The sequence below is a fragment of the Schistocerca nitens genome, chromosome 6 (assembly GCF_023898315.1).
Source record: "Schistocerca nitens isolate TAMUIC-IGC-003100 chromosome 6, iqSchNite1.1, whole genome shotgun sequence".
Lineage (NCBI taxonomy): Eukaryota > Metazoa > Arthropoda > Insecta > Orthoptera > Acrididae > Schistocerca > Schistocerca nitens.
The window spans coordinates 678,762,619-678,777,055 of NC_064619.1; the positions used below are offsets into that span (position 1 = coordinate 678,762,619).

At 42.6% G+C, this 14,437-nt stretch overlaps 1 non-coding gene across 1 annotated transcript; it reads left to right on the forward strand.

The window, feature by feature from the left end:
* The first annotated feature begins 4,117 nt into the window (after positions 1 to 4,117).
* Positions 4,118 to 4,192, forward strand: Trnal-caa (transfer RNA leucine (anticodon CAA)). Its single transcript has one exon. It is a non-coding gene; the product is annotated as a tRNA-Leu (tRNA).
* Positions 4,193 to 14,437: the final 10,245 nt, after the last annotated feature.

Sequence of the window (14,437 nt, forward strand, 5' to 3'; positions counted from 1 at the left end):
CAAGGGATTTCACTACCAATTTCGTGTTCGTGAGCATACTAAATTTTGTGTTAGACCATACGTAATTCCAGCACATTATAGGGACCGTGTTAGAACTGAAATACAATCTATGCTTGACGAAGGCATTATTGAGCCTGCAGTAAGCTCATACATCAATCCGTTACATGTTGTTGAGAAGAAAAATGGATCGATCAGACTTGTCTTAGATTCGAGACAAATCAATACTATCATCATTCCTGAAACAGACAGGCCGCAAACGATGGAAGAACTACTTCAAAATTTTAATGGCGTAAAAGTGTTGTCTTCTATTGATCTCAGATCCAGCTTTTATCAGATCGAACTTCATCCAGAATGTAGAAAATACACAGCTTTCCTTTGTTTCGGCGTTTGTTATCAATTTCGGAAACTTCCTTTCGTTTTGAACATTTCTTCGGCAGTGTTCATTCACGGGCTAAATTCCCTATTACCTGAGTTCTTAAAACATCACATCACCTTATATGTGGATGATATTCTAATAGCAGAAGCCTCATGGGAACAACATAATCGCATCCTCAACAGTTTGTTACGTATTTTCGCAGAATCTGGAATTAGAGTTAACTTGGAAAAGTCTGAATTCGGTAGGTCAAAGGTGAGGTTTTTGGGACATATTATTTCTTCTGAAGGCATTCAGCCGGATCCTGAAAAGTTAGAAGCAATCAGAGCCATTCCAGTTCCATCCACAAAAAGACAAATACGCAGTTTTCTAGGTCTCGTAAATTTTTACCGTCGTTTTCTGAATATGCAAATTCTAGTTACACCAAAACTTTGTTCTCTCACTGGAAAAAATACTATTTGGAACTGGGACGAACAAGCACAGTTGGAGTTCAATTCTTTGAAAGAATCGCTACTTAACGCGCCAAGACTAGCTCATCCAGATCTCTCACAAGATTTTTGCTTTAGCACGGATTCTTCTAAAGTCGGTCTTGGTGCCCACTTATTTCAAGAAGCCATAGAAAATGACACTGCTGTTCAGAAAACCATTGCTTTTGCTAGCCGAGTGCAACAAAATCTGAAAAAAATTATTCCGTTACTGAATTAGAAGCTTTAGCTATCGTTTTGGCATTTAACAAATTCCGTTTCTTTCTTTCTGGTAAGCACGTAAAAGTATACAGTGATCATCGTGCATTACAATTTCTTATGTCTTCAAAATTATATCATGACAGGTTAAAACGTTGGGCATTGTTTCTGCAAGAATTCCGCTTCACAATAGTCTACATTCCCGGCAAGGAGAACATTGTTGCGGACGCACTGTCACGCGCACCGGCTGGGCTTGAGAAAAGTAACACAGAAGGCAACCTCGAGAAAAATTTCAGTATTCTTTACATTCAGAAAGTCGCCTTTGAAAAATTCATCACCACATCTTTAAAGGACATTGCTCATGAATAAGATAAAGATCAGATTTGGAATGACATCAAAAGTAAATGGCATGAAAAGCCGCACACTCAGATTCGGCATTATTATCTGGTTAGAAACAACATACTCTTCAAACGCTGCACTATTGATGACAAGCTATGGGTACTTTGCATTCCAGACGATTTTGTTAATAAGCTCATTTGGTACATTCATTTCAGCTACGCACATTTTGCTCCACGAAAATGTTATCATATTCTTCGAACGACTTGTTATTTTAACAATATGGAAAAGAGAATTCGAAGAGTCTTGTCTATTTGTAAACTTTGTCAAAAGGAGAAACCATCTACTATTTCCCATCGTGCTCATTTGTTTCCTATCATTCCTTCTAAATTAAAAGAATTTGCTGCTGTTGATCTCTTGGGACCGCTTGTCAGAACGTCTAATAGACTTTCGTACGTTCTAGTCGCTGTTGAACTTACTTCAAAATTTGTTTCTTTCACACCGTTACGTAAAGCCACTGGACGGTCTGTATCCAACGCCTTTGTTAAAAATTTCTTACGTGAAGTTGGACATGTTAGTATAGTCATTTCAGATAACGGACCGCAATTCAGATCTACTGTTTGGTCACGCTTGCTTCGGAATCATAAAATCAAACCTGTTTTTATTTCATTGTACTCACCACATTGTAACCCCTCCGAACGGATTATGAAAGAAATCAATAAGCTTTGCAGACTTTATAGTCACAGAAAGCATCAGCATTGGGACAGATATTTACACTTATTTCAAAACGTGCTGAATGAAATGCCTCATGACTCCACTGCTTTACCACCTACTCTTGTACTGAAGAATGAAGAACCACCGAACAGAATCAGAGAGCTTGTACCTTTCCCGAATACACGTAAACTTCGACATAAAGACATAATTGATTTGGCTATTATAAATATAAAATCTGCAGCAAACAAAAGGAGAAAACTACACGGTAAAGCAAATGCAAAGAAATTATATATTGGTCAGAAAGTTCTCATTAAAGCTCATTCATTGTCACATAAGAAGAAACACTTGAGTCACAAATTCTTTCTAGTTTACAATGGACCTCACAGAATCCGACATATACCACATGATAATTGCGTTGAAGTTGAAACTCTGCGTACTAGGAAGAGTAAAGGTTTACACCACATTTCACATGTAAAACCGTTTATTGAAAGATAATCTGCTTTTTAACTTTATCTTTGCCATAAATTTTCACTTTACCTTACTAGTATGCTTTGTCAGACTTAGAATCTGTTAATATGCAACTATATTTGAAGTTAAATATCCAGTCAAGAACCAAGAGAACTAATTTAAACAGAAATTGCGAATGCATTGTTATTGTGAACAGACGACACAGTGTTATTGTGTGTGTACATTCTTGCTTGTTAGTTGCACGATTACGTAACGGTTATAAGGCTCACATACCTAGAACATTTACCAGTACTTCTAACGAGATTTTAAGGCAACATTTTGGTTTACTTGAAAATACATTCTGGATTTAAAGTACTTTCTGTGAGATACCAGATGACACAGTGGTTAGTTTATGTGACAGCTACACGATTTTATCACGACGCTACTAATGAGTGACAATTTACAATATTGCTTTTGCGGTGTTTCTGTTTTATATCTGCACAGTTTTTCTGTATTATTCTGGAAAGTAAAACATGTTTTAGTAGTAACTTTTGTGGTATAGCTACAATGAGACAGCCTTTTCCGTAGCACAACAATACGTTACATTATAGTACTTTCTTGATCACGGTAAGGTATGTAATAACTACGATATCTATACGCAAAGAATTTCACTTTCGTTTATGATGAGGTAAGTACATTGACTTCTGCAGAACTTAGCTTTCGAAGGACGATAACTACGACACTTCCACAGAGATTATCTTACAAGACGCACAGTTTAGCGCTACAGTACACGTATTTGAGTGATTAATTTTGTACTTAAAACATTTATTTTTAAAGATATTTGAAGTACAATGATACAAAGGTTTTCCGTGATACATTTCATTCAATTGCTGTAATCTGTAACACCTGAGGGTATAATTACATTAATCCTCAGGGGGGTACACGCCTACTTTGTGTACCATGTGTTTGGCAAGCACAAGGAGCCCTAGCTAATATGGTATTTGCTTATACAACTTTACACATCGGTACCATATTTCTCCAACACAGAATTACACAGCTATCTGATTATTTAACAGAGAAACAAAAAATTTTTATATGACAGTGACACATGTTTACGCAATTACACAGTTGGATAATTTCACACTTATGAAATTGTATTTTGAAACTTCCTGGCAGATTAAAACTGTGTGCCCGACTGAGACTCGAACTCAGGACCTTTGCCTTTCGCGGGCAAGTAAAGCTGTGAGTACCGGGCGTGAGTCGTGCTTCGGTAGCTCAGTTGGTAGAGCACTTGCTCATGAAAGGAAAAGGTCCCGAGTTCGAGTCTCGGTCGGGCACACAGTTTTAATCTGCCAGGAAGTTTTATATCAGCGCACACTCCGCTGCAGAGTGAAAATCTCATTCTGGAAACATCCCCCAGGCTGTGGCTAAGCCATGTCTCCGCTATATCCTTTCTTTCAGGAGTGCTAGTTCTGCAAGGTTTGCAGGAGAGCTTCTGTAAAGTTTGGACGGTAGGAGACGAGGTACTGGCAGAAGTAAAGCTGTGAGTACCGGGCGTGAGTCGTGCTTCGGTAGCTCAGTTGGTAGAGCACTTGCCCGCAAAAGGCAAAGGTCCCGAGTTCGAGTCTCGGTCGGGCACACAGTTTTAATCTGCCAGGAAGTTTCACATCAGCGCACACTCCGCTGCAGAGTGAAAATCTCATTCTGGAAACATCCCCCAGGCTGTGGCTAAGCCATGTCTCCGCTATATCCTTTCTTTCAGGAGTGCTAGTTCTGCAAGGTACGCAGGAGAGCTTCTGTAAAGTCTGGAAGGTAGGAGCCGAGGTACTGGCAGAAGTAAAGCTGTGAGTACCGGGCGTGAGTCGTGCTTCGGTAGCTCAGTTGGTAGAGCACTTGCCCGCGAAAGGCAAAGGTCCCGAGTTCGAGTCTCGGTCGGGCACACAGTTTTAATTTGCCAGGAAGTTTCATATCAGCGCACACTCCGCTGCAGAGTGAAAATCTCATTCTGGAAACATCCCCCAGGCTGTGGCTAAGCCATGTCTCCGCTATATCCTTTGTTTCAGGAGTGCTAGTTCTGCAAGGTTCGCAGGAGAGCTTCTGTAAAGTATGGAAGGTAGGAGACGAGGTACTGGCAGAAGTAAAACTGTGCGTACCGGGCGTGAGTCGTGCTTCGGTAGCTCAGTTAGTCCGCGGCTCGTGGTCTTGCGGTAGCATTCTCGCTTCCAGCGCGCGGGGTCCCGCGTTCGATTCCCGGCGGGGTTAAAAATTTCAGTTCGCCGGCGGACGGCGTGGAGGTAGGACGTAGTGTGGTGTGCGCTGCGCCGTCTGTGCTTCCGCGTGGTAAGTCTTGCGCTTGCTGCGGCTTAAAACTCTGTTATAGAACGCTTCGAGAAGTAATGAGTAGCATGCAGTGATGGCTCAACCAAGTCGAAAAGATACGTTGAAACTTACTTTTGATCCTCGATATGCCAGACCCAGGTCGTTTGAAGTAGAAAATTGGTTAGAAGAAGATGTGAAGCTTTCCTTTAATGATGTAACTGGGATCCACCTGTCGATTGTAGCTTGTGTCGTGTTTGTTAAAATGCGTAGTTCCGAGTTGTGCGAGAAAATAGTTGAGTCTTCCGGAGGTGTCATGAAATTTAAGCACTCAGATGGAAACGTTGGTGAAGTCACCGTTGCACATGCTGGTTTTGGCATTCGCACGATTCGAATCTTCGAGTTACCCTTTGAGATTACAACAGACCAAATTAATGCTGTAATTTCGCCCTTTGGGAAAGTGCTCAGCAACTTTGCCGAGAAATGGTCAAGCGCGCATAAATTCCCAGTACTAAATGGCGTACGGCAGCTTCGTGTAGAGTTACAAAAGCACATCCCGTCGTACATCAATGTCTGCGGATATAGAGGGATTGTAATTTATGACGACCAACCGCGAACCTGTGCCGCCTGTAAGAAGCCTGGGCACGTTCGCGCAGAATGTATACAGCGGCGCGTTGCACAGCTGCCGGCCGGCGAGGCCGCCAGGCCACCGGCGATGACAACACTGCCTGGAACCTACGCCGCCGTGGCACGCGAACGGCCGACTGTCTCCTCAGCCCCTGAATCGTGTGCAAATACAAATTCTCTAAACACTGGAATTCCGATGGACGTCAGTGCCGTCATAGCTGACGACTTACAAGAGTCCCGCCAATCTACGGAAACAGTTGAAGTTCCACCGACACAAGCGCCTGCAATTGTTAAGGCAGCAGATCCGCCGGAAGCTGAAGACCGACACACCTTGCAGGAAAGCGACACTAACTTGGATGCTGAAGAAAGTCCGTCGAGAGGCGATTCTCCGAAGAAAAATAAGAAACGCCGGCTGGCGCGCAAAGGTGCAGAGGAGACAGCTCCCATACTTCGACAAAAAGCGAAGGAAATAGGTAGTACCTTAAGCCAACAGATCTGTAGCAACACGAAAGCGACACCAGTTTCTGGGGAGCGTTCCCCTTCTGCGCTGGAAAAACGAGACGTCCAAGGAAAACCAACAAAGACAGCATCCAACCACCCTCAAGAAACGAGTCACTCTCATGAAGCTTCACTCGTCCCACCCACGACGACAACCTCAACCAGCTGGGCAGACGAAAGCGACCATAACAATCCCGACGCTGAAATGACAGAAATTTCAGAAACTAAGACAGACTGTAAGCTAGCCCCACAGGTGGCTGATATCTTCAACGACGACGTCTCCGCGAACGAACATTCTAAAGAACAAGGACACACCGCTGAAACATTTGCTACCGGTGAATATTATTAAGACGCGTTTTAAAGCTGACGTTTGCGAGACAAAACGGAAGAATGTTTTTTAAAGTTAGATCAAGTAGAACGAAGAATGTCTGACCTACAAGCATACAAAATCGCGACAGTAAACCTTAATAAGATTCATAGTTCCTTTAAACTACAGAACTTAAAAGATTTTATATACGCTTCTGACAGTGACATTATACTTTTACAAGAAGTGACAGACATTGAGCTTGGTAACGTACCTGGCTACAACGCCATTACAAACCCAGGGCATGGAGCGGAAATGGGCACGGCTCTGCTCACAAAGGAGGGCATAGTAGTCCAAGATGTAGTAAAACTACCAAACAGTAAAGGCATAGCGGCCACAATAAACAAAATACGACTCATTAACGTGTATGCCCCTTCAGGATCCAGTAACAGGCACCGCAGAACGGAGTTCTATAAAGAAGAAATTGTCCCACTATTTGGAACTCGATATGAACACCTTATCCTAGGAGGGGATTTTAATTGTGTTTTGCATGCCAAAGACCAAACTCCCAATTTCAACAAGTGTACTGAACTGGAACGTATAGTTAATGACTTACGACTAATAGACTCATGGGAACATATGCAAGGTGCAGCCCCTGGCTTCACCCACGCCACAAGTCACTCGGCGAGCCGTCTCGACAGGATATATGTAACGCACAATTGGAAACACCTCATTTTGCAGTCCGAAGTATGGCCTACCGTTTTTTCAGATCATGCTGCATACATATGCACAATCAATCTGATAAAACAAGGGACATTCAGAGGTAGAGGCACATGGAAGCTCAATGTGTCACATCTGGAAGACCATGCTTGTCAGGAGGCATTTCACAAGGTATGGAGAGAGTGTGAAAGCAAATTTAGCTCGTACAACTCTGGCACTGACTGGTGGCTGAAACATGCCAAACCTAAAATACGGAGGTTTTTCATAAACTACTCCAAAGACAAAAACTTTTGGTACAAATCAACTATAGAATTTTACTTTCAGTGTCTAAGGGATTTGTACAAGTGCGATGCAACAGTTGTGGACAACCACGAAAGAATTAACAAAATTAAAGCAAAAATTTTAGCACTACGGCGTAAACAACTGGAAGGCTACCACATAAGGTCGCGTGCCCAGAACATAGCCCAGCACGAGGTTACTTCCATTTATCATGTCATTCGTGAAAGCAAAAGGGCGTCTCGCAAGATATTATCTGAAATAACAACTGATGATGGAAGGAAGCTGACGAAGCAAAGAGAGATTAAAGAGGCAATCGTACAGCATTTTGAATCCTTAATGTCTAGTCAGCCGGTTGACGAACAGCTTCAAGACGAGTTAATGATCAACCTCCAGGGCAAAGTATGCCACGCGGAAGCACAGACTCTCCTCTCGGAAGTGACTGAAGAAGATGTCGAAGAAGCTATATATGGAAGCACGAAAAATAAGGCTCCAGGGGCAGATGGAATTCCAGCAGAATTTTATCGCAGATTCAGTGGCCTCGTAAAAGGCAAGTTTACCCTCATCTGCAACGAACTGCTAAACCCTGCGAATGACATCCCGAAAGAATTTCGTGAGGGACTCGTAGTGCTAGTGCCAAAAACTACGAATACGAAATCTGTAAGCGCTCTGAGGCCAATTACGCTTTTAAACAGCGATTACAAAATCTTTGGCCGCATCCTCGCTCGCAGGCTGAAAACCACAATGACCAGCGTCACTGGCCCTTATCAAACAAGTGTGGGCAAAGACAGAAGAATTCTCCAGACCCTCTGTGATTACAGGGACCTAATCTCAACGGCCGACGTCTGCAAAATAAAATGTGCACTCATCTCACTCGACTTTGACAAAGCCTTCGACAGAGTTAACCATAGTTTTCTCCTTCGCACCATGGGCGCAATGGGCTTCCCACCTCGATTCATTGCGGTAGTAAGAAATACATTAACAAACAATTCAGCTAGATTTGTCATCAATGGACACATTAGCCGTTCGATTGACGTCACCAGCTCCATTAGGCAAGGGTGTCCAATGTCAATGGCACTCTTCGCCATCGCCATTGAGCCCCTGCTTGCCTCCCTAATGAAACATCTACAAGGACTACAAATACATGGAGAAAAGATCGTGTGCAAGGCATACGCTGATGATGTTGGCTTCCTAGTCGTGAATGGCGCTGAAGTACAGAGCGCACTACGAATAGTAACAAAATATGAACAGGCATCTGGTGCAAAACTTAATAGAACAAAGTCGGGGATTTTCAACATCGGCTGTGGAATTGGGACGCAAACGCAGGATCTGTTACGCGAGCTTGTAACCATGAAATGTCTCGGCATAGATTTTAAAAGAAATATCAAGCACACTATTGCTGCGAATTATCGAAAATCACTTAACAGCATACGCGCCTCTGTACAAGCACATAGTATTAGGAAACTCGATGAACTTCAAAAAGTAACAGTGGCAAATGTATACATCACATCCAAAGCTAATTATGTAGCACAAGTTTTGCCACCACCTGCGACTTTGTTGAAAAGCATCGCATCTGCACTAGGACACTTTGTGAGCCGCGGACGTATTTTCAAAGTCAAATATGACATTCTGATGCTCCCTACGAAATGTGGTGGGTTAAATCTTACCGATGTCAGCAAAAAAGCGCAAGCCTTATACCTTGCTACCACATACAAACACTGTAAAGAGCCAAGTGGTACCCTTGCTGCACATTTGTTAAACGAAATAGCTCCTGCTGACGTCAGTGCACCTATAAATGTCCAACACATACCCAACGGACTATACCACTTGAAATACTTTTTCGTAGAATACAGCTATATACAGGCAAGGATTCCTGGGAAAGACATCATGAAAGTTAAAGAACTTTATAATAACTTGATGAAAGACAAACCCAGAAACGACATAGAACAAAAGTATCCTTGTTATAACTGGGAAACAATATGGGAAAATATTCACTGCCGGAACTTGCCAACGTATGTCAAATCGACCTGGTACTTTGCTGTAAACAGAAAAATTACGACGAACTCTAAACTTCACTCTATTCGATTGGCCGAGTCACCGCTGTGTCCATTATGTAAAATACCAGATACCGAAGAGCATAGATTGCTGTGTGACAGGGTAAAAGATATATGGCTCTACATAAGACAAAAGATAGCGAGCATCAGCAGAACTACGCCCACCGCCGTTACGCCTGCTGAATTTTTAACCCCTGACGGTATACCTTACCCTAAAACAAAACGAAATGCAATTAACTGGTTGAAAGGCCAAACGATGCATTACGTCCTAACAAAAGAATCAAGCAATAGGGAGGACTTCTGGGTATACCTTACAACTGAGCACCACAAGTTGATGTGTACTAAAAAATACAAAGAAAATTACGCAAACTTTTTAACTAAAACAATCCTGTAACCAATAGAAATGCGTAATTTACATTGCACATCCAAGCATTTCGTATATTAGACGAATGATTTTTGGTTAAAGTTTGTACTTCAAGTAGCAGGAGGACGATTTCCAACAGAATGTAGTCAGAGAAGATCATCAGTATAGACCAATTAAGCCTATGTGTATCTATTACTTTGGTTTCGGGGAAAGAGTGATGAAACTGGTATACACCATTTAATTAGTTTCTGTCTTTCTTTCTTTTTCTTTTCACAAGAAGACCCATTTATGTTAATTAAGTGTAAAATCAAGCAGAAGAAGCCTATTTTATTTCATTACCTTCTGAAAAAGGAAATTATACTTATCAGGAATAATGAGTTTGCTTCTTTCCGTTTTTCCACGCACGGAGAACGAAATTTACAGATGCAGTTACATTTCCACAACAATTATGAGACTGCCTCCTCCATGGAAATTACATTTATTTTTATTCAAGCCATGTTGCAAACAAAGGCAACAGAAGGGGCATACTTCGTTCGTCGTTCAGAAGAAGCGCGTTTCCACATCATCAAGTTACATTCATTCTTAAAGGCGGAGAAGCCGGGCCGAGAAGGCAACACTTGGCGAGCGTAAAGGATGGGTTGAAGGGGAGGAAGGAGACAAAAAAAAAAAAAAAAGTTGGTAGAGCACTTGCCCGCGAAAGGCAAAGGTCCCGAGTTCGAGTCTCGGTCGGGCACACAGTTTTAATCTGCCAGGAAGTTTCATATCAGCGCACACTCCGCTGCAGAGTGAAAATCTCATTCTGGAAACATCCCCCAGGCTGTGGCTAAGCCATGTCTCCGCTATATCCTTTGTTTCAGGAGTGCTAGTTCTGCAAGGTTCGCAGGAGAGCTTCTGTAAAGTTTGGAAGGTAGGAGACGAGGTACTGGCAGAAGTAAAGCTGTGAGTACCGGGCGTGAGTCGTGCTTCGGTAGCTCAGTTGGTAGAGCACTTGTCCGCGAAAGGCAAAGGTCCCGAGTTCAAGACTCGGTCGGACACACAGTTTTAATTTGCCAGGAAGTTTCATATCAGCGCACACTCCGCTGCAGAGTGAAAATCTCATTCTGGAAACATCCCACAGGCTGTGGCTAAGCCATGTCTCCGCTATATCCTTTCTTTCAGGAGTGCTAGTTCTGCAAGGTTCGCAGGAGAGCTTCTGTAAAGTTTGCAAGGTAGGAGACGAGGTACTGGCAGAAGTAAAGCTGTGAGTACCGGGCGTGAGTCGTGCTTCGGTAGCTCAGTTGGTAGAGCACTTGTCCGCGAAAGGCAAAGGTCCCGAGTTCAAGACTCGGTCGGGCACACAGTTTTAATTTGCCAGGAAGTTTCATATCAGCGCACACTCCGTTGCAGAGTGAAAATCTCATTCTGGAAACATCCCACAGGCTGTGGCTAAGCCATGTCTCCGCTATATCCTTTCTTTCAGGAGTGCTAGTTCTGCAAGGTTCGCAGGAGAGCTTCTGTAAAGTTTGTAAGGTAGGAGACGAGGTACTGGCAGGAGTAAAGCTGTGAGTACCGGGCGTGAGTCGTGCTTCGGTAGCTCAGTTGGTAGAGCACTTGCCCGCGAAATGCAAAGGTCACGAGTTCGAGTCTCGGTCGGGCACACAGTTTTAATCTGCCAGGAAGTTTCATATCAGCGCACACTCCGCTGCAGAGTGAAAATCTCATTCCGGAAACATCCCCCAGGCTGTGGTTAAGCCATGTCTCCGCTATATCCTTTCTTTCAGGAGTGCTAGTTCTGCAAGGTTCGCAGGAGAGCTTCTGTAAAGTTTTGAAGGTAGGAGACGAGGTACTGGCAGAAGTAAAGCTGTGAGTACCGGGCATGAGTCGTGCTTCGGTAGCTCAGTTGGTAGAGCACTTGCCCATGAAAGGCAAAGGTCCCGAGTTAGAGTCTCGGTCGGGCACACAGTTTTAATCTGCCAGGAAGTTTCATATCAGCGCACACTCCGGTGCAGAGTGAAAATCTCATTCTGGAAACATCCCACAGGCTGTGGCTAAGCCATGTCTCCGCTGTATCCTTTGTTTCAGGAGTGCTAGTTCTGCAAGGTTCGCAGGAGAGCTTCTGTAAAGTTTGTAAGGTAGGAGACGAGGTACTGGCAGGAGTAAAGCTGTGAGTACCGGGCGTGAGTCGTGCTTCGGTAGCTCAGTTGGTAGAGCACTTGCCCGTGAAAGGCAAAGGTCCCGAGTTAGAGTCTCGGTCGGGCACACAGTTTTAATCTGCCAGGAAGTTTCATATCATCGCACACTCCGCTGCAGAGTGAAAATCTCATTCTGGAAACATCCCCCAGGCTGTGGTTAAGCCATGTCTCCGCTATATCCTTTCTTTCAGGAGTGCTAGTTCTGCAAGGTTCGCAGGAGAGCTTCTGTAAAGTTTGGACGGTAGGAGACGAGGTACTGGCAGAAGTAAAGCTGTGAGTACCGGGCGTGAGTTGTGCTTCGGTAGTTCAGTTGGTAGAGCACTTGCCCGCGAAAGGCAAAGATCCCGAGTTCGAGTCTCGGTCGGGCACACAGTTTTAATCTGCCAGGAAGTTTCATATCAGCGCACACTCCGCTGCAGAGTGAAAATCTCATTCTGGAAACATCCCCCAGGCTGTGGCTAAGCCATGTCTCCGCTATATCCTTTCTTTCAGGAGTGCTAGTTCTGCAAGGTTCGCAGGAGAGCTTCTGTAAAGTTTGGAAGGTAGGAGCCGAGGTACTGGCAGAAGTAAAGCTGTGAGTACCGGGCGTGAGTCGTGCTTCGGTAGCTCAGTTGGTAGAGCACTTGCCCGCGAAAGGCAAAGATCCTGAGTTCGAGTCTCAGTCGGGCACCCAGTTTTAATCTGCCAGGAAGTTTCATATCAGTGCACACTCTGCTGCAGAGTTTAAATCTCATTCTGGAAATTGTATTTTTTCTGTACTTTGTGAACTGTTCATATTTTTTCAGAACCATTGTGATACTATGAGAGCTCTGAATGATGTGTTTGGTACGGGATCATGATTTTAAAGTATGTTTGAGCTAGATGACGCTATTGAAATGAGCAGAGTATATTTTTTAGTGTTTGAAATTATTGCAGAAATCTACGTCGTTTTTCAGATTTGGTTGAGGTTTTATGATGCTATTATTACGATGACAATGTGTATTATGCTGTTGTGGTATGTTTATGATCAATAAGCTGATGCTATATGGGGAACTTAATTATGCTATGTATTTATTATGATGATATATTGAAGTGTCGACGAATATGTATATAGTAATAAGGTAAGAAATAATGAGTAGTGGTTAGGCACTCTGATTTTAGAAAAAGGATGTTGGAAACCAAGAATCGTACTTTAAGAGTTATGAAATGTGTGTAAATGCGTGAATGTATCACAATGCCGACGAATATGTTTTGGACACCGTTATATTTATAGGATTTTGTTTCTACAGATTTGCAACGCAAATTCTCGACCTGTGAAATTTTTATATGAGACTGTCACTGTAACGGAAACTGCTGTCGCAAATATTTCGGTAAGAAAGGTAAATGACCTTGACATAATGCGTTTTGGGCGCCCAGCTGAGAGGTAGTCGTCTGACAAATGAAAGCCATTAGGTGGAGAAAAAAAAAAGGAGGCCATTATCCGCGCTATTGACATTCCTTTGTAGAAAGCATCGCAAATACGACACGCTCAAACTTGAAAACATGATTACACTGTAGAGTTCTTTATTTATGATATTTACTGAAATGAAATGATGAGAAACATTTCATGTCTATTGTCTTGCTAGTTGAAAGATTGTTTACTGCATTATGAAATGCCATTTGGCTAGTGAATGACGTTTCGCGCCTTGCTTTGCCTATTTTGTTTAATATCTAGTTCCTAGCTGCACTGCAGCATTGGTTAAAATAAAATTTTATAGATGTACTAATATAAATATTTTATGACTACAGATCCAGTAAAAAATAACTTTATGATGGATGTACTTAAGAAAAACGAAGGAGCACAAAAAAGACATTTCCCTTCACAGGAATTGCATACAGAATTTTCTTTTCAAGTACTTGGTAATTTATTTTGTAGAATAAATTGTGATGCATCACTCTAGTATTAAGATATGACTTAGGTATTAGACATGGCCATCTATACTGTAATATTTTTTCTGCTTGAGCTTTTTCATGATTAGGTATAAGCTATTGCATTTGCTGCTGCTGTTTGCCAGGCATAGTCATACTGAATTTTACATTGTATTAAGCTAGTTTTACAACTGATTTATTTTTCTTGTTTGCTGCGCATTGCCTTATATTAGTTGTAATATTGCATTTGCTTTGCTAATTTGTGCTGCTTGCTTTGCCATTTGTATTTTTTATCATTGCTGTTTGTGTTAATTGTTTTGTGCTGCTGCATTGCCTCGTCCCTTAGTTTAGCATCTGAGCTCAGTAGATTTAAGTTAGCTTAAGAGGGGGTAGACTATATAAGAGAATGAGTTGCGATGAATTGGAAGAAATGCATTGAGAAGTTATACGAAAAAAGTACAGAAAGCAGGTATAGAAAGGACTTTTTGGGAATAATGATGAACGAATGGAGATCTCCTAGAAAAAAAGGGTTTTGTTTGCTAAATACTGCAGTACAAAATGGTTCAAATGGCTCTGAGCACTATGGGACTCAACTGCTGTGGTTATCAGTCCCCTAGAACTTAGAACTACTTAAACCTGACTAACCTAAGGACATCACACACATCCA